Source organism: Mercenaria mercenaria, chromosome 4, assembly GCF_021730395.1.
Source record: "Mercenaria mercenaria strain notata chromosome 4, MADL_Memer_1, whole genome shotgun sequence".
Lineage (NCBI taxonomy): Eukaryota > Metazoa > Mollusca > Bivalvia > Venerida > Veneridae > Mercenaria > Mercenaria mercenaria.
In genome coordinates, this window is record NC_069364.1 from 97,223,056 (window position 1) to 97,246,752 (window position 23,697).

The 23,697-nt window shown below is 35.6% G+C and overlaps 2 long non-coding RNA genes across 2 annotated transcripts; both read left to right on the forward strand.

Annotated features, from left to right (window-relative positions):
• Positions 1–8,237: 8,237 nt before the first annotated feature.
• On the forward strand, positions 8,238–9,514 carry LOC123553605 (uncharacterized). The gene is made up of 2 exons (XR_006686801.2): positions 8,238–8,422; positions 8,653–9,514. It is a non-coding gene; the product is annotated as an uncharacterized LOC123553605 (long non-coding RNA).
• An 8,288-nt stretch (positions 9,515–17,802) lies between these two features.
• Positions 17,803–20,024, forward strand: LOC123552509 (uncharacterized). Its single transcript, XR_006686626.2, has 2 exons — positions 17,803–18,626; positions 18,865–20,024. It is a non-coding gene; the product is annotated as an uncharacterized LOC123552509 (long non-coding RNA).
• Positions 20,025–23,697: the final 3,673 nt, after the last annotated feature.

A 23,697-nucleotide genomic window follows, 5' to 3' on the forward strand; every position in this document is an offset into this window, starting at 1 on the left:
ACGACAGAGATCAAGTGACTGTAACGACAGGTCAATTTACGTATCACATGACTAAACTAGGCACAAAAACAATAGGACAGAATCAACTATTTTCTGTTGAAGAAGTGATTTTTTGGATTTGGTAACATTGCCAATTTTGCTGTGGTTCTTTAACAGAGAGGTCGGAGTTATTTTCGGATGTTCCTTCAATTTGTATTTGTTCTGAAGGTGCTGCATTAACTGTGAAATGAAATGTAGTTACCACTATTAAATTGAATTTAGAAATAACGGTATTCATATGGGCTAGGATTCTAGGATTCATATAGTTTTGCGTATACGTGTTTTATTACGTTTGGTTTAGCACAGAAACATGTAGCAATATTAATGTTAGAACGATGAATATTGTTAGAGGCTTGTCAATTTTAACAAAAAGCTCAGAGAAATATCAACTTCAGTTTTAAATAGAAATGCGTATCCAGCCGATAGTCAATTGAGTGAAGTTATAATCACTGTTAATCACTGTTAATCACTGTTTAATTTATAAGTGTTGAAGATGATTACTATTTATGGCAATCGTAAACAATTCAAGGAATACTTCAGATTATATCAGGAAGTAATTATACTACTTAGACATTTCGTGGCGAGACAGTTATATGTACAAGCTTTTCACGTGTATGACAAATATCAATTTTATGTATAAACACAGCTGGACTATGTAAAGAAGACTCAATTCAGTTTTAAAGCAGATTATTTTAGTCCCCAGATTACGTCGTTAATATTGCACTTGCCCATCGCTGCTACAGTGTCAAACGTAGTACTCTTTCATTAGGATCGGCGATATATGACCATTTTGTGTCGATTCGCCGTAAAACCCAACTCACTTCCATTAAGAACGTTTTCAAGGTTTGTGGTTTTAAGTGTCTAAAATAATATTCTGCGGATCGTTAGACAAACATCATAATAAAATCTATAAAAAGATCCTTTGGAAGCAAAGAATGCAACCAAGCAAAATAATTGCAGACTCTGTTTGATTGAGTCTGTTTATGAGAGGTAATGAAATGTGCAACACCTCTCAGTCTCACGCCCCCTAGCACCGGCTTAAGCGAAAGTCTATTACACATGTATTGACTCCATGATCCCAAAGGACCAGAAAATATAACAACACTGAATCAAGTATACCTTAAATGCATATTTGTAAGATATGATAAGGGAAACTAAAGCAAATTAAAATATTTATATAAAATGTAAATGAACGGAATTAATGGTGCTAGGTTCTTCTGAATAATAGTTTTTGAATTAAGAATTTTATTTACAACTGAAAACGACATTTTATTGTAATATAAGACATGTATGATATCCCTTTAAGTTGTAATGTAAAAGTAGCTTTAATGAAGAGTAATATCGTTTTCAGTACTTGTAATATATGTTTTGTTTATAATATTTGACTGTATCAAATCACGCTAATCAAAGTAAAGGTATAACAAGCATATAGATAGTGACAGTGCCAGTACGAATGAGGTTCAAATAACTGAACGGGTTACAACTTATAACCACATGCTTCGAAACAAATATAATTGTACACGAGATACTAAGCTTACCTAAGTATATAATAGGCCTAGTGCAAGATATTTGTTTCAACATTGTACACATATGGCATACTTGGGTTGTTATGTTTCCGGTGCCGCATACAGGAAGCAAGCTGGAGCGCAGGGTTGTGCGTTCATCCCCGGGCGAGGTGCAAGTTTCATTCATTTGGTCGTCGCTTAAGTTACTGGGCGGAAACTGTTTTTTTTCTATTTTAAGAAATGATGATCTTATTCCTGACCCTAGTGGCCCTATACGCAATCCCAAACTCTCTCCTTATGCTGCAATCTACCTACATACTAAGTTTAAGTGTCATATGTCACGTATTGAGCAGAGATAGTTTTCTTCTATTTTTTATCAATATAATCTGGAAAGTAGATCCCTCAGAAGACTGAGAACAATGCAAACAGTGAAAATTGCAGACTCGGTAGGTGACATTGACGTTTACCCATGCGACCTTATATGCATTCAAAGGTCCTGATCCATAGAATCTATCTATGCACCAAGTGATTCCTGACTCGTAGCTAGCTATTGAGTGGAAACTACTTTCCTATTTATGGACCTTGTCTCTATTGACCCCATATGCAGTCCAAAATCTGTAGCATCATTATAATGTCTCCTTCCAAATTAGTTCAAATGATTGCAATACCCTCTTTTAGGGACCACTGGATCTAAATTAGAAACACCTTTAAATGACTTACTCTCATGTACCACTAGATAGATCTTCATCAATATTGGCCTATAGCATCATCGAAAAGGTATTCTACCTAATTATTCAAATTGGGGCAACCGGCTCCACCCACTGAGGGGCCACTTCAGCTTAGTATAGATAAAATTGTAAAATATTTCTTCTCATGAACCGTTTGACTGATCTTCATCCAACTTAGTCTGTAGCATCATTATAATGGCATCTCTCGTATGTTTTCAAAATGTTGCACTTGGTCCAATTCTGGGTTTGCCAGGGCTAAAAATAGAAAAATATTCTCCGAATCACTTCTCACTCTCCGCTTGATTGATCTGTATTATCCCCTGCCGAAGGTGGAGGGATATAGTTTTGGCGTTGTCCGTCCGTCTGAAACCGTATCTATGGCAAGTCAACCTTTTGTACATACATAATGTAATATTTGATTCCATTTTCTGTCTGTCCGGAGTCATATCTCGGACATGGATGGGTTGAAGGAAATTGCTTCAGGAACACATGAGTTATGGACCTTTGTACTTATGTAATGCTTATTATATATGTCATTTCTTTGTAAATTGCTATGAAATATTGTGATCAAGCTTAGTACTTATATAGCTTTCTCGGAAGTCAAGGTCGCTGTTACTAACACTAGAAAAATTCTTTCTGGTCAATAACTTCACCAAGAAAAAAGTATATTGCATCCATACTTAGAATTTAGAAGTTTTGCATGTAGACCATGGTTTTAGATGAATTTTGCTTGGATAAGTCAATGTCAAGAACAATGTTGTCTTCTCGCGATAACTTCAGTTAGGAATGAGGTAAGCAGACCAAACCTGGTTAACAGGTAGCTTTCATCGAGACAATATTTTGAAAATGGATTTCGATCAAAGATTTAGAAGAATGAAATTCAATTCATTCCATTTCAAAGCATTTAAATGCTTTCTGCAGGCAGAGAATGCTTCTTCAAAAATGAAAACTTTATTCCGTTTGGCGGGGGATACCAATTCACTGAGCCCGCCCGCTTAGCTCAGTAGGTAAGAGCGTTGGTCTACGGATCGCGGGGTCGTGAGTTCGATCCTCGGGCGGGGCGTATGTTCACATTGTGTCTGAAATCATTAGTCCTCCACCTCTGATTTATGTGGGGAAGTTGGCAGTTACTTGCAGAGAACAGGTTTGTACTGGTATAGAAACAAAAACCAATTCACTGACTTTGCCTGAAGCATCATTATAACATTTTCGGATGTTTTTAAATGGGGCACTTGGCTCTTATAAGAGGCAGCTGGATCTAATGAAAACATTTCACTGCCAACGAATGGTGTGTCACCAGACGTGGTGTCTAGCATCCTTGTAAGGTTTTCTCTCAAAATTGTTGACCCTATATAGGACAACTTAGGCTGGAAATTGGAAAGAAAAGTCTTAAAATGACTTCTTTCTCTAAACCACTAGATAGGCAACAACAAACATGGCTAAACCTTCCAGTAACTTTAAACTAGTAACTGCTAAATGGAAGTTCACTAAACTTGCTCAGAAGCAACATCAAAAGGTCGAAAAATTCACACACACGTTTTGTTTGCATAAAATAAGCGACTATCAGTTAATATAGATATGCATCCATTGTTTTAACTGGGAATCTGCGGATGTCTCTTAATTATTTTTATACTTGTAACATGTGTAAATGTTGAGTGCCTAGATAGCGTGGACGGTAGCATGCATTTCAACTACCATTCATGAACAGGCTCAATCAAACCGAGCTTTCAACATTTTCGTTTTTCTTTCGTGTTGGGCGACCTGTGGAGTTTCCACTTTTCTATTTTACTATAGTAAGATTAAAATATCACACACCAGTTTTAAGTATGTTTAACAATGACAATTGCAATGGAAAAATACTTCGTTCTATAAACGTCTTGACATAATAAATTCTATAAGATCATTTAAAAGCATAGGATGGAATCAAGAAAAAATAACATAATAACAAATTCGGCTCTATTTAAAAGTTTTATCAACTATCGCAACAGCAATCTTTAAGTGCCATGTGGTGGCTGTAAAAAGTATCCCCGTAATTGGATTTAGTGTTGTTATATTTTCTGGTCCTTTGGGCTCATGGAGTCCATTCAATAGTTGTGTAATAGACTTCCGCTTAAGCCGGTGCTAGGTGGCGTAAGAGTTGGTGCACATTTCATTACCTCTCATGAACACACTCGGTCAAACCGAGTCTGCTATTATAATGCATCCAAAGAATTATATACAGATTTTAGTGATCGTGTCCGTTTATGAAAAGTAAAGGAAAGTGCAGCACCCCTTTCGCCCCCTGGCACTGACTTAAGTGGAATTCTACATATCATAGACATTGAATGGTCTCCATACCAAAAAAAGGACTAGAAAATATAAAAACACTAAATCTAAGTACGAGGAGACTTTTTAAAATAGAAAAATTGGAAACTCCACAGGTCGCTCAACACGACAAAAAAGAAAATGTTGCAGGCTCGGTTTGATTGAGCCTATTCATGGACGGTAGTGGAAATGCATGCTACCGTCCACGCCCTCTAGCCCCGGGTTGAGCAGAACTCAACATTTACACATGCTACAAGTTCAAAAACAATTTAGAGACATCCGCAGATGTATTCATACGGCGGTGCACATGGATCCTTCTATGATACACTAGCGTGTAATTCCATGAAAAGAGGCGTATGGTCCCCAGTTAAAATAATGGGTTTGCCCTAAACGAGAAAATAATGGGCAAAACTAAACAAAGTGAAATTGAGAAAGGGGATCTGAGGTAATGGAGCCTGCACATCACAGGAACTGCCAAAAGACAAAATTAAAAAGCAGGCACCATATCCTAGGGGTGATGCTATGAAAGCGGGAGTATTGGAACCACCCATGCCGAAATGTTCAGGCTGATAAACTAAACAGTACCAATAACATGACACAAAAGTCGTGCTGAACGATCTGAGAAGATCAAAATATAACAGCCCTAATTGAATATACGGGGAGACTTTTTACGGCCACCACACGGCACAAACAACGCTGCTGTAACCTGGTTTAAATGAATGGCACAAAGGGAACAAATCTATTCGAAATGAGGAAGGTGTCCTTTCTCGGAGTTACTTTATCTTATAAAAGGTCAATCTATACACTGACTTTGCCTGAAGCATCATTATAACATTTTCGAATGTTTTAAAATGGGGCACTTGGCTCTTATAAGAGGCAGCTGGATCTAATGAAAACATCTCACTGCCAACGAATGGTGTGTCACCAGACGTGGTGTCTAGCATCCTTGTAAGGTTTTCTCTTAAAATTGTTGACCCTATATAGGACAACTTAGGCTGGAAATTGGAAAGAAAAGTCTTAAAATGACTTCTTTCTATAAACCACTAGATAGGCAACAACAAACATGGCTAAACCTTCAAGTAACTTTAAACTAGTAACTGCTAAATGGAAGTTCACTAAACTTGCTCAGAAGCAACATCAAAAGGTCGAAAAATTCACACACACGTTTTGTTTGCATAAAATAAGCGACTATCAGTTAATATAGATATGCATCCATTGTTTTAACTGGGGACCATACGCCGCTTTTCATGGAATTTCATGCAAATATATCATTGAAGGTTCCATGTACAGCACCGTATGGACACATCTGCGGATGTCTCTAAACTATTTTTATACTTGTAGCATGTGTAAATGTTGAGTGCCTAGATAGCGTGGACGGTAGCATGCATTTCAACTACCATCCATGAACAGGCTCAATCAAACCGAGCTTTCAACATTTTCGTTTTTCTTTCGTGTTGGGCGACCTGTGGAGTTTCCACTTTTCTATTTTACTATAGTAAGATTAAAATATCACACACCAGTTTTAAGTATGTTTAACAATGACAATTGCAATGGAAAAATACTTCGTTCTATAAACGTCTTGACATAATAAATTCTATAAGATCATTTAAAAGCATAGGATGGAATCAAGAAAAAATAACATACTAACAAATTCGGCTCTATTTAAAAGTTTTATCAACTATCACAACAGCAATCTTTAAGTGCAATGTGGTGGCTGTAAAAAGTATCCCCGTAATTGGATTTAGTGTTGTTATATTTTCTGGTCCTTTGGGCTCATGGAGTCCATTCAATAGTTGTGTAATAGACTTCCGCTTAAGCCGGTGCTAGGTGGCGTAAGAGTTGGTGCACATTTCATTACCTCTCATGAACACTCTCGGTCAAACCGAGTCTGCTATTATAATGCATCCAAAGAATTATATACAGATTTTAGTGATCGTGTTCGTTTATGAAAAGTAATGGAAAGTGCAGCACCCCTTTCGCCCCCTGGCACTGACTTAAGCGGAATTCTACATATCATAGACTTGAATGGTCTCCATACCAAAAAAGGACTAGAAAATATAAAAACACTAAATCTAAGTACGAGGAGACTTTTTAAAATAGAAAAATTGGAAACTCCACAGGTCGCTCAACACGACAAAAAAGAAAATGTTGCAGGCTCGGTTTGATTGAGCCTATTCATGGACGGTAGTGGAAATGTATGCTACCGTCCACGCCCTCTAGCCCCGGGTTGAGCAGAACTCAATATTTACACATGCTACAAGTACAAAAACAATTTAGAGACATCAGCAGATGTATTCATACGGCGGTGCACATGGATCCTTCTATGATACACTAGCGTGTAATTCCATGAAAAGAGGCGTATGGTCCCCAGTTAAAATAATGGGTTTGCCCTAAACGAGAAAATAATGGGCAAAACTAAACAAAGTGGAATTGAGAAAGGGGATCTGAGGTAATGGAGCCTGCACATCACAGGAACTGCCAAAAGACAAAATTAAAAAGCAGTCACCATATCCTAGGGGTGATGCTATGAAAGCGGGAGTATTGGAACCACCCAGGCCGAAATGTTCAAGCTGATAAACTAAACAGTACTAATAACATGACACAAAAGTCGTGCTGAACGATCTGAGAAGATCAAAATATAACAGCCCTGATTGAATATACGGGGAGACTTTTTACGGCCGCCACACGGCACAAACAACGCTGCTGTAACCTGGTTTAAATGAATGGCACAAAGGGAACAAATCTATTCGAAATGAGGAAGGTGTCCTTTCTCGGAGTTACTTTATCTTATAAAAGGTCAATCTATATTTGCAAGCACCGCAACATATTTAAATTGTTCGCTTCCTAGCGCAGTGCATACTTTGACGTTTAGTCTTTAATAAGAGTTGTTTAAAACTGTTTCAGTGAATATTTTTTCTTCTTTTATAAAATAGACTGGCATCTATGTAAAATCTCAACTTGAAATATTTTTATTCACATCTATTGCGAAATTATGTTTACAACTAATATTTTAACACTATTTATATAATTGTACGGAAATATTTTAAAAATTGTTTTTCAGTATGACCTCTTTAACCATCACTAAACCCCTAACACTTGGAGATCAACAGTTTTGTTTTCCTGTCCGGTGTGTAACTCGAACTTCAAGTAAGAAATTTTAATATTACACCAATGTCAGACAAAAAAGACAAGCTTAGAACTCTAGCTGAAAGGTCAAGGCTACACTTTGACATGGTATTAACAGTGTCTGTTTTATGTCCGAACTAGACTACGTGTCATTCGCAACATCAAACCCTAGCTCAAAGATAAAGGTTACATTTCAACGTTCATTGAGAGTTTTTTCCTGTCTGGTTAATAACTGCCATCCATCTAGAGATTTTAATATTTCTTAGCAAAACGTTACCTGTAATAAAATGATTTGTCAGGGGCAAAATTCAGACCCCTAGCGCAAAGGTCAATGCCGCTTCTTCAGTTTATAGGCCAATTAGGTTTTATTCATGTCCGGTCCGTACCTGTGATACACAAAATAATTATAATGCCTTGCAAAAATGTGATGTGATGTGTAATGTGTCTGTACGATGATTGTTAGGTCAGCATACATATTGTAAGTGGTTGGATGCATCATCACGGTGATGAGTATTACCTAGAAATCTCGATAAAATGAACATAACATCCCTTTTAAAGTGAGTTTCATTTCCTTTTTATGTATTGATTTCGTAACTTTTATCAATGAAATATCTTAAGTACTATTCAATTGGTTGACAACTCTCCTATATAAGTCGACATGCCTTGCAAGGACTTTATTAAGAGGGGATAGCGAAACAAAACCAGTGCAAGATTAGGCAGGTAAAATACTTTCTTTTACAGTTGCAGCTAACAATCAATACGTTTCACTGCTTACCACTGAAATTTAATATAACTTAGAGGCTTTGGATTATGTTTTTACACTGTGGTATTTGATATTATGTAAGTATATTCTTTTAAACGGAGTTGTTGAATCTTTCAATTTCATTTAGATTACTAAATACCTTTAATCTCCGGATTTTAATAAAAATATGTTCTTGTCTATTTTACAGAAAAAGAGGGTTTTCAATTTCTTATCATCCGAAAAATAAAACTGATCGACGGAAAGTTTCTGGTGGGGACAATGTCTTCTTCACAAAGGATTTCAGTTGTTATTATCGCAATTATACTTATATGGAAGGTCACAGCAGAGAGCAAGTTATGTCGACGGGTTAAAGGTCGCGGCTGCATAGACACCAGAGGAAAATTTAACGTCGAAGGTCGGTGTGCTAAACATGGCGACAATTTAGGAAAGGTTATGAGATGTCAACTGATTGGTTCAAGATGCCTATGCAACGTAAAAGGCAATAAACCCGGAAATTTTGGAACCGATTATGACTGGTCAGAATACTAATATATTAAGCCGTCTACAAGTATCAAAATGGCTACCATATTACATCCCTTAAAAAATCATTTGAAAACATTCTGGTACTAGTAAGACTAATAGTGACAATATTGAGGGATAATTGTACATGAATGCACTAATATTCTGTGTTTATTAAACAAACTTTGAGAATATGCGATTTAATATTTAAATAAAATGAACAATTGATGTTTGTTAAATAGTATAGAAAAAGTTTCGAACTTGCAGAAGTTATATAAGGCAATATATCAGCAAAGGCTTTGAAACATTCTACACGTATTTGCTATGATTTACATACATGTTGCTCCCTTTATGCATGAAAAAATGAACAATTTTAGTTTTATGTTGAAGTTTTTGAAAAGTATCGCCAGGTACGTTATTATCATTTTTATTGCAGATATTGTAGTTATTTCAATGATATTCGACTGTTCCTAAAACAATTATCATTTCTATGTCTACTTTTGTATTCATTTCTAAAAATGCCTTATGAGAACATGTGTTACAAGAAGGTATTTGTATTTGTTGCGTTTATCATTTGCCAGACAGTGCTTCGAAAGAAACATTTACGCGGTTGATAGAATACACGACAAGGTACCGTTTGTTATGGTAATGTACATGTAACAATACACACAAATATCAAATGGCAGCAAGTGTTAAATGCAGGCAACATATGTAATGAAATATCCATTAATATAGTGAGAAATTTAGCCCGCCCGCTTAACTCAGTAAACATAGCGCAGATGTACGGATCGCTGGGTCGTTTGCATTTCACGTCGCACCGACACATGACAGGTCATATGGCGACTTTCCAGCTTTAATGGTGGAGGAAGACCCCAGGTGTCCCTCCGTGCACTATTTCATCATGAGCGGGCACCTGGTTAGAACCACCGGCCTTCCGTAAGCCAGCTGGATGGCTTCCTCACATGAAGAATTCAACGCCCCGAGTGAGGCTCGAACCCACATCGATGAGGGGCAAGTGATTTGAAGTCAGTGACCTTAACCACTGGGCCAATGAGGCCCCTCGCTAGGTCGTGAGTTCGATCCACGGGCTATTTGTATCTTCTCCATGATGATTTGTGAAGACATTATGTCCTCCAATGATTCATGTGGGGAAGTTAGCAGTTACTTGCGAAAAACAAGTTGGTACTGATACAGAATACAGGACCGCTGGTTAGGTTAACTCTCCGGCGTTACATAACTGAAATACTATCGAAAAATGGTGATTACCGCTCTCTCTCTCCCGCCCCCCCCCCCCACCCTCACACACACACACACACACAACAAAAACAAATGCAAACAAAAGTTAGAAATTTACCAACATATGGCAAAATACAGACAAACATTCTGGTAAGGTTTAATATAGATCAAGCTGTATATATTACGACAGCGGTGTCCTTTGAATTCGGTTTTACGTTGCATTTGTTTTGTCTCTTGTACTTACTTTACAACTAACAAGATTTTCTATGACTTGAAGCAGTCACCACCTACATTGTAAGTTTTGGCCAACGAAACAGTCTAGGTATAGTTCATCCATCACCGAAGCCCCTTACTTTTGAAAATCAGCTAAACAAATATAAACACAATATATACCGTATAATGTGATGTATCATTGTTATGTTCGCGTGTAAGAAAAACACGCAAACAAAACAATTTCTGTTGTGTCTAACAACGATACAATCAATAAAATCTGTAAAAAAAATCATTTTGAAGCAAAGAATGCAACCAAGAAGAAAAACAGCAGACTCGCTTTGATTGAGTCTGTTCATGACACAATTATCTGATACAAATTAGATAAATTGAATAAAATAAAATTGTGAATTATCTAATACAACATTTTAAATTGTTTTCTTAGCTAAGTGATTGAGGTTGCTGTGTTCATATTTCTTGCCGCTCACCTATATCGGTTCGAAAACACGCCTAGGATCCAGCTGGCTTTCGGACGGTTTATGGTCCGACTCAGATGCCCGTCAATGCCTGCAAAAAAGATCGAGGGGCACCAGATATGTTACTCTAACATAACAGAGGTCGCTATAACACCTTTATTTTGCCTGTGCGACAACCAAACAAAACAAAACAAAAAAGATTGCGAAATACATCAATTTGAAATTGGTCATTATCAGATTTTTCGTCCCAGGTCTGTTTTAGATATTTGCATCGGTTTATTTAAAATCATATGATTCTTTTACTGGTTGCAGGTGCATATGGGAATACCTGGCTCGTGGGTAACTGTTAAGACGATAGTGGTCGAATCTTTTTTTTTGCAAACCATATTCAGCACTATTTTCTTATAGCAGCGCATTCAAAGCGGGAAATCGACGTCCATAAATAGGAAATACGTAATGACGTTACAAAGACAAATTTCAATGTTTAGCTCCGGTTTTGTTTAATCTTTTGCTGTGGAACATTATGTATTTTAGATATAACGTTTTTCAATCGAGAAATATATTATAAGGAACTTAGAGGAAGTATCTAAGTATTTTCTTTCCGTTTTATGTAATAAAATCCTGCTTAAATCTTATACATGGATGTAGTTCTGTATACACCATTTACTTTACGAGAGTTATTTTACACCCCCGGGTGTAAGATGGAGTTTTCTAGCACCGGTGAACACTGGAAATTCCCGTCTGCTATACAAGAAAAAGACTTCATACATGTATGCTACACACCAAATGAAGTAAAAATAATGTATGAACCATTGTCTGCAAATGTTTATTTCATTTATTTCAAATTAATTATCTCAAGTTTTCAGAAGTAGTCACTTTTCGTTGAATTCCTTCGCACTCGATGACAATCAATACGACACTGAGTTAACTGCTTTTGGCAACACGTCTCGCTGTAAGAAAAATGTAAGAGTTGATGACAAGATAGTGGTCCATTTATCAGCAGAAAGGGACGCCGTGCAAGAAACTGTAGTTTCGTATTGTCAGCCGTTGCAGATGAAAAGCAAATAATGTCGCTGGCATTTCTTACGCATGCGCAGCTTGTGTTGTCGAGAGCAAACAAAACTTCATATCACATTACAATGAAGGACCAATGATTGTTATATATGTGTAACAATAACCATATTATTTGAGTAAACGAATAAAATGAATCCAACACTGGTTGCCTATTTTCCTTCCACTTACTGAAACGTTTTATTGAAACGAGATGGTAATATATCAACAAATTTCGCTTTGTTTGATGTTATAAATATAGCATCTCTCCCTCTCTCTCTCTCTCTCTCTCTCTCTGTATATATAGTAGAGAGAATTTATACGAACAAAATCACCATTACAATATACCAGACCAATACCGGCAAAGCGCCTAACAGTACAAACGAATACGCACACCACTAACCCAATACGATTAGTTTCGATGCTGCTTTATATATGATTTTTTTTTTGGATTTATATATGAGCCCGAATTGTACTACACATTCGTACTGGTTCAACATTTGCATATATATACTCAAATCTCTGTTTTCATGTCTCACAAATCAGTAGTGACATTTTAGTCTTTTTAACTGAGAGAAGCTATATTTTCTCTCTCTCTCTCTCTCTCTCTCTCTCTCTCTCTGTAAGTTAAACTGGATCTCGAGGATACATTGAATATATAGAGTTTGCACTAAGAGATATAATTAAATTCTGAATAGTTGACTTTTCCATACGTGAGATCCGCTAGGATACAATTCGCGTTATAAATTATTATATAGTAGATAGAATTTATACGAACTAAATCACCATCACAATATACCAGATCAGTTACGGCAAAGCGCCTAGCAGTACAAACGAACACGCATTTATATACATAAATACAGGGAAAAAAGGAATAAAGTGAAGGAGATACACCAATATTACATACTAGTATTTGGTTTATTCCGATTCTGTCCAATAACAAATATAAAAGAACTATACCGGTTTCACTGCTTGTGCAGATCTTCAGGAGTGATAATAACGTCAATAACGTCGCATAGGAACGACGTCAAATGACGTCAAAATGAAGGGACGTTACTCTCAACTATTTATTTGTGATAGTTAGCTATGTCTTGAATTAAGCTCTGGTTTAAATATATTGATAAAAAATTGTATTGTTCTTTTTATTTTCTTAAAATCGCGTTTGTAGATTGTAATTTATATAATGAAAAGATCATAAATGATGGTTGTCTTTGTCCATTACATATGTCGATATGTTCACTTACATATAGCATTCGTGTATTTTTGTCCCTTATCTGTTGTCGGTGAACAGTTATTCGTTTGCGTAGAAAATCCCCTGTCTCACCAATATATTCCTTCCTGCAGCCACAACATCTTATAACGTATATTAAATTCTGAACATCACAGGATAAAGTGTTTTTTGATTGTGAATGATTTTCCGCTTCTGAAATAAAATGTGTTGCCCTCCTCCAATAGATGCTGACAAAGTCCACAGTGTGATTTATCACATTTCGTTACTTTTGGAACAGATTTGTTTTCATCAAATTTGGCCCTTGTTAGAATTTTCTTCAAATTGGCAGGCTGGCGTTTACTTTAATAACGGTGTAATTCTGTACAATATTTGTCATTTTCGGATCTGTCTGTAGAACGGATAAATTATTTTTAATTGCACTTGTAGGAGGGTCTGTTTGTCTAATCTCAAGGCTTTATCAACCCCATTTTCTATTATATTATTTGGATAGTTTTGCGCTAATAAAAATTCTCGCAGTTCTTTCATGCGTTCATGCAATATTAAATCATTCGACACGATTCTGCAAATGCGCCTGGCGTCTAGGTATGCTTTGGATGGCAAGAATTAAAGAGTAGGTACTACTTGCTATCGGTAGGTTTGTAAAATATGTCAGTTTCGATTTTATCATTGATGATTTTAACTAGTACATCTAAGAATAGTAGCTCTTTTTTATAGTACTGTATAATAAATGTTAAGTCCGGATGTAACATATAGAGCAAAGAATTTAGTTTGTCTAGATCGCATCGGGGACGTGTCCATATAATGAAGATATCATCCAGAAATCGTTTCCAGTTGGCTTTGAAGTAATCTGCGGAATCCAAACTAAATTCTGTTTCAACTTGCTGATACAAAATTTCTTCCAGATACCAAGAGATAGTGTTGCATAGATAGGAGCGAACATTGTTCCCATACCTGTTCCCCTCAACTGACGATAATAGTTTCCATTGAAGCAGAATGTATTGTTTTCTAAGATACACTTTGCTGCCTTTATCATGAACTCTGTTGAGAAACGTGTCGGTATATCATCTCTGTGTTTTCCTATCCACAATTTTAGTGCTGTTATTTCCAAGTCGTGTATGATATTGGAATATAAAGACTCTACGTCAGATGAGATTAGTATGTTGCCATCAGTTCTTTGCTGCGGAAGTGGATTTAAAAAAAATGTGCAATCACGAGGATAACTGGAAACTATTGCAGGTCTGGCAAGTATTGGTCGCAGCTTCAAATCAGAAACATTTTCACTTCGACTACTGGTGTTGTATATCTGTTACAAGCTGCATTTATTTCTTTATTTATATGACCTTTGGGCAAACCATAAAAATTTCTTTGTTTAATCTCAAAATTATGCAAATAATCAAATTCTTTTTCGGTGAAACAGTTTTCAAATTCTGTATCATTCAGCATATTATTAATTATATCTTTATAATGTTCCTAATCCTGATTACGACTAAACCACAATTGTCTGCTTCTTTAATTATAATTGAGTGATTATTTATCAGTGTGTTGATGGCTGTTCTTTCTGTTCTGCTTATGTTAGACTTTACTTAGTGTCTATTTTTTCGGGGTTAGTTATTTATATTGGAAACGAAGTTTTCTAGTGCAGTGTTCCTGTTCCTTGAAGGAGTGAAGTCGCTCCCGTTTCTGACGAGTAAGGATCTTGATCTTCTTCGCCATCAAAATATGCAATAAGCCAAAGTTTTCTTACAAATTCTTGGATATCACTTTCCAATTCTTGAGGAATTTCTCTGTCTGGAGTTGGGGTAAATTTTAAACCCTTTTCTAAAATTTTAGACTGACTATCATTTATAGCTTTGGAAGAAATAATTATTAGCTTTATATCAGATTTTCTTGTTGTTTAATAATTTTCTGATAAGGTCTGTTGCGGTATGAGGCTTGTTCTAGAAAAGGACTTTGATTATTTACTTATAATGTCTGATTCTGAAAATTTATCTGATTGTTGCGCATATTATAGTTTCTTCTGTTGTAAGTTGGTGGTTTGTTGTTTGCAGTACTATTATGTTGCCACTGTGGCGAGTTGTATGGGTATTGTCTCCTGGAAAATCTCTTACCGATATATGTGGCATTATTTGTTTCTGGATAACTATTTTGCCGATACATATTTGACGCGGCATTAGCCCTGATGTTCCGAGTTTCTAGTGTAATGTCCGCATATGATCTGGATGCCAGTTCAGAAGTATTTGTTGACTGATACATTGGCATTGTGGGTCTACTATAATTTACAGACTGATTCCTAGGTACGGTGACTTCACTGTTTATTTCAGAACGATACCGGGTCTTGGTATTTCTCCGAGGAATGTTGTTCCTGTGCAAAACATTCTCATTTTCTACAGTAACTTGAACTGCTTCTTTCCACAGAGACGGATTTGCGTTACTGTAGCTTCCTTAAAGGCATCTTCATATATGTTCAGCCATTTCTGATTGTTCTTTCCCATCTTTTATGAGAAATTGACTCTTCTTTCTTGCATGATTCTTTCCACATTTCAATTAAAATTGTTTTCCCGGTACCTTCTGCTTTTTGACTGATAATAACTGCCATATATTTATCTATTTTCCTCACGTGCTCTGCATGACTCTGTGCTCGCAGCTCTAGTAACTCTCTTTAAGAATTAAAATTATCTAAGACCTGTCGCTCTCTACGGGTTCACCTTCAACAGTTTTCATTTGTAGCTTTTGTGGAAGAATTATTGGAGTGCTGTTTATCTAGGTATTATACGTTTTACTTAGGTTTTCATTTCTTAGATAATACCAAAACTCTTGTTTACACTTTGAGAGATTTTTGTACCATGCATTAACAATGTTTTCTTTTATCTTCAGTGCTTCTTGTTCTAATGTAATTTCATTTAATTCCATCAAAAAGGGTTGTGCTTTTGTAGCTTCGACAAGTTCTTTGACCGCTTCTAATGTACGCGTGTAATTGGAAGAATCGGCACTCTCTGTTTGTTCGCTTCTGGCATTATGATCAGTCATAAGTTTAAAAATCTTACCTATGTTAATGGATATTTTTGATAATGTCCTAGTTACTTCGTCCAGTGTATTCACCATCTGTTCCATTGTTCGTCTGATTGGGGTATTCTCTGGTTCTTGAGTAAGTGTCATTGAAAATTGGTCTTCAGTATCGCTGGGCTTTCTCTTCTTTGGTGGCATCTTCCTTCCCGTATTGTAAAGAATATAATTTAGTAGGTTTTTACAATGAATCATATTATTTCGAAACTAGCTTTTACTTAAAAAAAATACAACGAACACATTCATAGTTATACCGAACGAAACAAGTGAGAGACTGCATGACAAACAGTTCCAAAAACCAATTTGGGACTGAGCTGTTTTGATCTTTAATTTCGGTTCTTTATGTTATTTCTCTTCTTTCTTCAAAGGGATATGTCTATGATTTGTGCATGCATATCAATTATGCCATCTTTTATATATGAACTGTTGTATGGTTTGCCTTAATAACGCGACGACCATAACTCAGTATCTAGGACGTGGCGGTGGGATCAAAGACAGACAGTAATTAGTATCCATCTTTATGTATTAAACGTCTCCAGATGTTTATAAAATATACTGTCCTTTTTTTGCAGAAAAAACTGAACGACGATAAACATCTGGTGAGGATAATGTCTTAAAGTTACAGAGCTTAATTAATCACTACTGCTCTTATTATAAATTTAGTTCCAGCGTATATTCTGAATTCAGATCTTTAAAAGTTTATTTTATTCAAGTTCTCTAAAAATGGACATACTTCTGAACAAATGCTTTGGAATATTTTCAGTTGTTTCTATACAGAGTTGACCAGCTTCCTGGTAGCCATCATGTGACAAGTTGACTTGTATTTATATGAAAATCAGACAAATAACTTCTAAAACAGAGATCTGCAAAATGTTATATGCAGTGATATATAAATAGCCGGTCCCATCCACATGTGGCCGTGTATATGTGACCAACCAAATAGCTTGGTATAGGGTGGCAAAGTTTTAAAATTGTGCAAATTATGCTAAACATGTTGCACCTAACCACTATAAAGTACAACTTTTTGGCCACTTTTTGTGAGCCGCAAAAACAAAATTATTGGCTTCTTTTCTGTGCATGTTTCAAACCAAATATTAAAATGGAAATACTGGACATGATGATTTATCAAAATTTCAGATAAGTCAACAAATCTGGTCAGCATTTATGTAGATTGTGAAGCAGATCACTGTTTTTAATATCTTATTCAGTCATTTTGATCACTTTTATAAATGCAAATATACAGGAAAATTTTAATCATGAATGATTTATCAAAATTTCAGATAAGTCAACAAATCTGGTCAGCATTTATGTAGATTGTGAAGCAGATCACTGTTTTTAATATCTTATTCAGTCATTTTGATCACTTTTATAAATGCAAATATACAGGAAAATTTTAATCATGAATTTCTTTTTAATTTTTACATGGTTTTCAATGCAAAACATAAAAAATGCAAATCTTGGATATATTCAAATGTTCATTTAGCAGCTTTCATACAAATGATGAAACAATTGATGCTACAGACCAATTCTGATGAAGATCCATCAAGTGGTTTTATAAGGATACTTTTAAACTTGTTTTAGATGAGTGGCACGAAGGGAACAAATCTGTTAGAAATGAGGAAGTTCTCCTTTCTCGGTGTCGAGTACCCGTTTGAGTCATTTAATCTTATAAAATGTCGATCTATTTTTGCACCAAGCACCGCAACATATTTTAATTGTTCGCTCCCTTGGCGTTAAGTCTTTAATAAGAGTTGTTTGAAACATTTTAATCGACATTTTGTCTACTTTTATTAAGCAGACTGGCATCCGTGTAAAATCTGAATTTGGAATATTTTATTCACATCTGTTGGGAAATTATGTTTACAACTAATATTTTAACACAATTTATACAGAAATATTTTAGAAATTGTTTTCAATGCACGTTTCCATTATAACCACGTTTTGGCGATGTATGACCTTTTTATGTCGATTTGACGTAAAATCACTCAATCCCAAAGATCAACAGTTCTTTTTTTTTCCTGTCCGGTGTGTAACTCAACCTTCCAGCAAGAGATTTTTATATTACCTGGCACGAATGTTAGTCATAATAAGTCAATGTGTCATACACAATTCCAGACCTCTACCTGAAATGTTAAGGCCGCACTTTGAGATCAGAGGTAAACATGGTATTAACAGTGTCTGTTTTATGTCCTAGAAATCTAGATAAAATGAAACAAAGTTAACTTCCTGTTTAAAGTGAGTTCCTTTTCCTGTTTATATGCTGATTTCGTAAATTTTATCAATGAATATCTAAAGTACTTATCATCTTGTTGACAACTGTCCTACAGAAGTCGACTTGCCTTGCAAGAATTTTATTGAGAGGGGATAGCGAAGCAATACCAATGCAACATTAGTCAGGTAATATTTACTTTTACAATTACAGTCAACAATCAATACGTTTCACTGCTTACACAATGAAATTTTATATAAATAAGGAGTTTTAGATGATAGATTTTACACTGTTGTATTGGATATTTAACAAGTATATTCTTATAAACAGAGCTGTTGAATCTATTTCATTCTGGTTACTAAAATATTAAGTACATAGACACCTTTACTCTCCAGGTGTTTATAAAATATGTTATCTTCTTTGCAGAAAAAAGAGGGTTTTAAATTTCTTATCATCCGAAAAAAACTGAACGACGATAAATATCTGGTGAGGATAATGTCTTTCTCACGAAGGATTTCGGTTGTTATTATCGCAACTATACTTATATGGAAGGTCACACAGGTAGAGAACCAGCTATGTCGGGTTAAAGGTCGCGGCTGCAGGGACACCGGATTGAATCGTTGGGGCAGAGGACGGTGTGCTAGGCTTGGCGACATATTAGATACGATTATGAGATGTCAACGGTATGGTTTACGTTGCCGATGCAACATAATTGGAAATAAACCGGGAAATATTGGAACTGATTTTGACGGGTCATACTATGACAATAATTTGTATTCTGAAATATATTAAACCGTTCTACAATAATCAAAATGGCTACAATATTTCATTGGTTTAAAATTCATTTTAAAACATTCTGGTACACGTAAGACTTATAGTGACAAAATGGAAGGATATTTGTTGAAGAATGCACAATTATTCTGTGTTTGTTTAACAAAATTTGAGACTTTGGGAATATGTTATTTAATATTTGAGTAAAAGAAACAATTGGTGTTTGTTAAAATCATCTTATTACAGTACTAAAAGATGTATCATTTGTTGATATATGAGCCGTGCCATGGGAAAACCAACATAGTGGCTTTGCGACCAACATGGATCCAGACCAGCTTGCGCATCCGCGCAGTCTGGTCAGGATCCATGCTGTTCGCTTTCAAAGCCTATTGTAATTAGAGAAACTGTTAGCGAACAGTATGGATCCTGATCAGACTGCGCGGATGCGCAGGCTGGTCTGGATCCATGCTGGTCGCAAAGCCACTATGTTGGTTTTCCCATGGCACGGCTCAAATATTATTTCGAAACTACCTTTAGCCTAAAAAAACAACGTACATATTCATAGTCATACCGAACGGAACAGACGAGAACCTCAATTGGTTCCAAAAACCAATGTGGGACTGGGCTGATTCGATCTTTAATTTCGGTCCTTTATGTTATTTCTTTCCTTTCTACAAAGAGATGTGTCTATGATTTGTGTGTGCATATTAATTATGTATACATTTATACATGAACTGTTGTATGGTTTGCCTTAATAATGTGACGACAATGACGCCATATCAGGGTCATGGCGGTGAGATTAAAAATAGACCGTCTTTAGTGTCTACCTTTATGTTTTAAACGTCTTAGAATATTTGAAAACATTTGGGTGCAAAGGTCTGTCATAATGAGACGACATGCAAAACAAACTTCTGTTACGTCGCTTCATGATGATGTTACGACAAGCTCAAAGGTCAAGCGTATTTCATTTCTATTCCATACCTTTGCTTAGTAACTTGAAAATAGTATAAGAGATTGAAATGATTTTATGACAATAGTCTTCATTTTTGTCACCATGACACAACGTACAGGAATCAACTCCCTTCGCTATCCTATTCAAATGAAGCGCTGTGAACCATCCACAGCACAGTTTGATTTCAAACATGATCAACATATTTTTATTGAAAGTATTTACGAGTGAGTGACATTGTATGTCTGAAGTCATAAGTCTTCCACACATGATTAACAGTACTTTTCGGAGATTAAGTCCGTTCATTATGTACATATTTGATTTTGATTGAGTATATTGAATTGACAATTTGCATTATATACTGTTTTCACATAACACATTACTAATGCAAAATTTTGTTTTTTATATACAACCGCTCTCCGACCGAAAATACAAATAAAACAAGACATAGAAAATATGAATTGTACTTGTAATACGGCCTCTTGCGAAGTACTTACCCAATTGGACACTTCCTGAACAACGTTACATTCAACAAATATACAAGTAGTTTTATACAATTAAATGTAGAGCTCTTTAAAATATAGGGGGTGATGATTCACATGTCTTCATTTATTATTGATTTCTTTGAACAATAACGTTATTTCAAACAATATATGCCCCTTGAATTCCTGCACGCAATACGTCATTGATGTCGATATAGGTGTTACCCAACTGGCCAAGGTACAGCCCGTTCAATAGTTTATACAGTTTGTTTACATGTACCTAAATTTGGAAAAAAAAACTTATTCTTATGACACACACTCCTAAATAATTAAAATAATGTCAAAACAAGGTATAAGACAAGGATCCAATAAACTCATAAAAGATATAGAATTCCTTTCACTACACGAAATAAACTGTCGACATCCCAAACTGCCCTTTGCAGAAATTATAATTCTCAGATTTACTCATTATTTACTAAACAAACAAACAATACTGTACATAAATAATGTTACAATTTAAGCAGCATACCTCCAAATTTAGCTAAAAAATAATTTTTCTTTCAAATTGAAGTTTTGATCATATTATGAACATTAGAATGTGAATTTTTGTTTCTAAAATATTTAAAAAAATCCAAATCAAGAAAATAAGACAACCGCGTCGGGGATCGAATCTCGGACCGCAGGGCAAAGAAGACATTTTCCCGTCGCCATAACTAATAGCGCTATAGCTGAAGTAGTAAATAATAACGTCAAAATGTAGATATTTATAATCGAGACAGTTTACCTGGAGTAAAAGCGTGACAAACGCTTTTCGATTTTCATCGTAAAAAGTAGTAAAAACAGCAATTTTGCATGTGTTTACGTAACATAAAGTTTGTCAGTAATTAAGTTTAAAAGCCTTCCTAAGAAATATAGCATTTATTTCAAGATATCTAAAACAATATTTTGTTTTTGTAGTCGAACGATCTGGAGGCATACCGCTTTAAGAGAAGATCGTTTATAAGTACAGAACGTTGTACTGTATCTTTAGAACCATAGAGTTCATTTAGATCAATTTGTTTATAAGGTAATGAAATATGTAAAATAAAATCGTGGAATAATACAGACATAAACTAAAATGTTGCAGGCTCGGTAACACGAATGTAAATTTTATGTATGTGATGGATTAACCTGTATGGTATAACACACCGGCCTGTAAATGTTTTTTACGCATTAATAGTAATTTAAAGACGTTTCTGAGAGAGGATATCTAATCACGATTGTATGGGGATGTGGTTTAAAAACTTTGTATAATTTTGGGGCATAGCAGTTTTCCCATTGTTTGTGGTAAATTTGTGAAAAGAGGATAGGACCCAACTGTTTGGCTTTTAGCCATATTTGCAGTTGAGCTCTACACTTTTTTCTTCGATTGTGTCTGACCGAACAGGCGGGAGATTCTAATGTAGATAGTTCTTAAATCCATCCAGAGCATTGTTTAGATATCTATCATCTGGTCTGTTTTGTTGGTGCTTTGCTAGTTGGTCTGTCTTCTGCAAAGGCATCGAGTACATGCGTGTTGCATTTTATATAAATTTACAAGAACATTTAACTCGCCTTCTGTTGCCATTTCATGAGTTAGGAATTCACCTGGCAGAGATATGTTTTATTTATATTGTCCTATGACTTTGGTGCATTGTGGGGGTAAGGGTAAGATTTTGTGCACTATAAAAAGGCTGTAGCTCCCGAATGGTGTGTTTGCCTAGACCGTTCCAAGGCGGTGCTCAACTGTGTTCCTTTATCTGTTCGTTTGTCTATGTGTGTTTGTTTTGTGTGCGAGTGTGTTTTGTCTGTCAAGTTCACGTCCTTGTGCAGTGTGTTGTGGTTCAAAGCGGCTGCATTTTTAGCGTGTGCTTCCCTGTTTTTATAGTTGACTATTGTTTCTATGACAAAAATGATGCCTATCTATGCACGTTTTTGTATTGTTTTTGTAACCAGGGTGTCGCAAAAAATGTCATAACTCTAACACAAATTCTGATATCTGTTTTATTACTAAATGAAAACAAACACATTCGAATTCAAACAATGGTTATAAATCAATTTATGGCGTCATCAATGACATCGTCTTTTTTCCGGACTTGTTGTAGTTCAGAATGATATGAAGTTTTACAATCAATCAGGAAGCTTTCCAGTCGGTGTAAATACAGTGCTAAGATAAAAATTTTGGTTGTATTTATATATATCTGGCAAGGTGTTGTCCTGATCGGTGGAGAACAAGAATAGTATTGACACAACAAAAGTTGTAAAGGAGGTTACTAATAAACGAAGAAACCTACTGTCCTAAAAACTGAAACTATGCCAGTTACAAGTCATGAAACATTTGAAACAGTATTAGATAAAAATATAACCTGATATGGAACATACTAAACTTAGAGACTTGATTTGGCTCTTAGATTGAACCCATTTTACTCTTGAGATTCATCGAATAAATTATATTCGAAATATTAATCTATCGACCGTCCATGTAATATTTTAAAAGAAAACGTATAGAAGGAATGGAAGGTAATGTGTGAAATATGTAAGAAATTATCATAAATTTAGATTAACTAAAACGTTACAGTGTTTGGGTTCTGGTGTTATGGGTACAAAAACAGAAAAAAAAGTGGAAAACTACAAATCGCCCAACACGCTCGTATTTATTGCATCTGTTCATGGACGGTAGTGGTAATGCAAGCTACCGTCCATACCCTCTAGCCCCGGCTTTGGCAGAACTCAAAATTTACGTAACATAAAAAGTGCCATATGTAATTAAGAGACGCCCGCAAATGTATTTATACGCCTGTGCACATGGAAATATTTAGAGTACAATTCAATGAGAAGTTTCTTATGATTCCCAGTTAAAATATTTGTTTGCTTTATTATAAACGTAATATAATGGGCAGAACTAAAACTGAAATTAAGAGAGAGGATCTGAGGTTATAGGGCCTGCACATCACAGAAACTGTCAAACGACAAAATTAAAAAGTAGGCACCATATACAAGGGGTGAATAAACAATACCTGAAAGCTATTAAAGCCTGAG